Source organism: Bidens hawaiensis, unplaced genomic scaffold (genome assembly GCF_021521415.1).
Source record: "Bidens hawaiensis isolate Kalapana, Puna unplaced genomic scaffold, B.hawaiensis_p1.1 tig00055082_1, whole genome shotgun sequence".
In the NCBI taxonomy this organism is placed as follows: domain Eukaryota; kingdom Viridiplantae; phylum Streptophyta; class Magnoliopsida; order Asterales; family Asteraceae; genus Bidens; species Bidens hawaiensis.
Window position 1 is genome coordinate 101,232 of NW_027506318.1, and position 3,653 is coordinate 104,884.

Genomic DNA, 3,653 nt, shown 5'->3' on the forward strand with positions numbered 1-3,653 from the left:
AAAAGCAATATTATAAGAAAAAACTAAAGAGCAAGGGTTGTTTTAGTTCAATCAGGCCGCTAGAGAGTGTGGTTTGCCAGCTCATTCATAGTCTAATAAGTAATAAGTAAGAGTGTCCACAACAAGCTCCATCTTTTCGGGTCCGACTCTACGTGGCAGACGAAAACCCTAGATAAGCAAAGTCCACGATTGTGGAGAGAAGTCTTTAAGCAAAGTTTGTTCTTGCTGATTTGAAACAAACATTAGTAAGCACATTCACTCTTTCAGTCTTTCTCTCTCTTTATCTCACATACACACGCATTATATGTATATAACTTTAATAATCTTTTAATAAGTTTGTAGAGATTTGTTATTATGAAAATATATATGATTTTTAAGAAAAATTTAGATACTGATATGACGATAATGTAACGGTTGCTAAAAGTTTATTTCCTGGATACTCTAATAACATCTCTTCCTAAGTTCCTTCTATAGATGTATTATTATTATTATAATTATAATGAAAAAGGAATAAAGGAAAGAATTTTGATGTATTCCCTCCAATTCCGATAACAGCCTTGCACCCTTTTCCTTTCCTTTCTGGTTCCAACGTTCCCATCTCTCCGGCGCCACCACCACCAACAATTCCCATTTTTACATTACAAAGATATCTCATCTAACACTACCCCATTAAATACACACACACACACAAACCCATCAATCCACTACCATCACAACAAACAAACACACACACCCTCATGGCAGAAAAAATCTACCCTGCCGCTAAACCCGCCGCCGCCGCACCCACCCCTAACCCCTCCTTTCCGGCCACCAAAGCCCAGCTCTACAACCACTCCCGTCCAGTCTACCGTCCACAACCCCGCCGCAGCCGCTCCATCTGCTGCTCATGCTGCCTCTGGATCACCTTCACCATCATTATCTTAATCCTCATCGCCGCCGCTGCCGGCGGCGTATTCTACGTACTCTACCGACCTCACCGCCCTACATTCGACGTATCGTCACTCCACGTGTCACAATTTAGCTTATCTCCATCCAACAAACTCAACACCAAATTCAATTTCACCATAACCGCTCGAAACCCTAACAAGAAGATCTCATTCTATTACGATCCCGTCACCGTTTCGTTCGATTCCAACGGCGTGGACGTCGGCGACGGGACGGTTCCGGCGTTCACGACGGCGAAGAAGAACACCACGGTGTTGAAAACGGTGGTGTCGGTGACAGGACAGAGTGTGGATGACAACAGTGAGTTGAAATCGGATCTGAAGAGTAAGAAGAGTGTGCCGTTGAAGATACAATTGGATACGAAGGTGAAGGCGAAGGTTGGAGGGTTTAAGAGTAAGAAGGTGCCGATTGGGTTACGTGTGACGGACTTAAGGCGGCGGCGCCGGCGGGGAAGACGGCGTCGACGGTGAGGACGGCGGATGCGGAGTGTAAGGTGGATCTGAGGATTAAGATCTGGAAATGGACGGTGTGAGATGATTACGGGTTTGGATTGGATCCAACAAAGAAGGTGTGTTTTTTTATTAGATGCTTTTGTTAAAAAGATAAAAATATATTGTGCTTTTTTGAATTGAATTGAATATGTTTCGATTAATCTGTGATCGGAAATTGATTTTTGTCATAAGTTTAAGCATTTTTCTTTTTATGTGTAAATCAACTATTAAAACTAAGGTTAAAATGAATGTGATTATACTTTTATATGTGCGGGTTTTTTTCTATCATAATCACTCTTGTTGGTTTAACATGTTAGAACTGATTCGTGTAAGCCTTATTATTGTTTGGAGGTCGGGTCGGGTCGGGTTGGTCGTAATAGCAGTATCCTCGAACTCGTCACATACAACTAAACATTTGATAGACATAAGCTCGACTATGACAAGAGCTCGATTTGAATTTTTATATTATTAACACTTAAATACAATTTACAAATATAGCCCATGTTGATTGACTGCACATGCTTGTCATGTGACGCTTGTTTCGTAACAAGTTTAGTTACTAATACTGACTTACGTTAAAAATGTCATTTAAATTAATTAATTATCTATGTAAATTAATAAAGGAAAACCTAAAATCATAAAAATTAAGTAAAAATAAGCCTAAAAATACATATCAACTAAACCTATCTTACGCATTTCAAACTATGGTTAAAGTTTTCGTCAACTTAAAAACAAACCTATCTTGGTATGTTATAAAACATGTCTAACTCGGCCAATGGCTTAACAAGTTCAACTTTAACAAAAGTATACACAAAATTATAGAATTTGTTTTTCTTATTAGTGAATGATATAGTTTTATAAGTTAATTATCTATAGATTAATGAATATGTCAAAAGAGTGTTAGTTGGCAAATTAACCATCTCATTCCATTGTGACTCGACAACGTCTATTTATATATATTTTCAACTTTATAATATTATAGAGCATTTATGACTTTTTATAACAAGACATCGTAAATATTATTTATTTTATCTTTCTATTAGATTAATCTAATAAATCAAGTACACCATCTTTTTCTAATATCATATTTAACTCGTAAATTAGTTTGTGATCGTGAGGGTATTAAATGGTAGAGATTGTCGGTGGGATAAACGGCGTCGTACGGTCAGCAATAGTTGGGCCTAGTGGCGTTGATCATGCTTGCTGCAAACCAATGAAACATCACATTCAATGCCTACATCAACCATATTCTAAACTATTGGTATTTGGGTTTAATATAACAATATTCTTTTCTTTTTTTCTGAAAAACATTTTGTAACAAATATATACTAACAATATTTATCTGTTAAGTTACATTCGAACAAATATGAGATTCATAATGCGAAGGTGGTATTTATGGTTTGGCATTCCTTACGGGTTTTAACATTTTTTACATCCAAGATTGATATGAGATTCCGGGTGTTCTACTAAATATAATTGTATTTTAAGGTTAAAATCAAGATAAAAGTTACAAATATTTTAATCAAATAATGTTTTTTTTCTTTTCTTTGACTAACCATGTTTTCTTTATAAAAGTTCTTATCTTAACAAAGTAAAAAGAGTCTTTTTCAAAAATCAAATAGGTAACACAATCTTACAAATTAATTGAACACCGTTAAAAAAATTATATTTATCTAATGATATCATCATTTAGTTCGATTAACTTATCACACTATCAATTATTATATTATAAAGTATCTGTTCAATGCCTTCAAAACAAATCCAATTTAGACATGTCTTTTTTGTAAAATTTTGTATAATCTAATTAAAAGGAAAATACACATTCTTTTAACAAGTTAAATCATTTAAATATGACATTACTAAATCATTTAAATGTCACTAAGTATACTCACTCTACTTATTTTACTAAAATAGAATCATGCCACAAGAACTCATCATAAGTTTTATCGTACTAATGCACTCCCTCCATAGGTAATAAAACATTTTTTATTACTAGAAATCTAAGAAATGTGAATAAACTAAAACTTTTTTTTTTTTTTTTTTTGTAAATGACCTTATTTTTTAATTTAAGGACCCATCCTTACATTTTTTTAATCTTTATTAAATAAGAATAATTAATAAATTAAAAATTATTCAAAAGAGAGTAAATAATTAAAGTCCACAATTTTATAATCCAGCATAACTGACAACACATGTGGTCATGTTACATGACATACA

The 3,653-nt window shown here is 34.0% G+C and overlaps 1 pseudogene; it reads left to right on the forward strand.

The window, feature by feature from the left end:
- Positions 1 to 573: 573 nt before the first annotated feature.
- Positions 574 to 1,621, forward strand: LOC143617479 (NDR1/HIN1-like protein 6; annotated as a pseudogene).
- Positions 1,622 to 3,653: the final 2,032 nt, after the last annotated feature.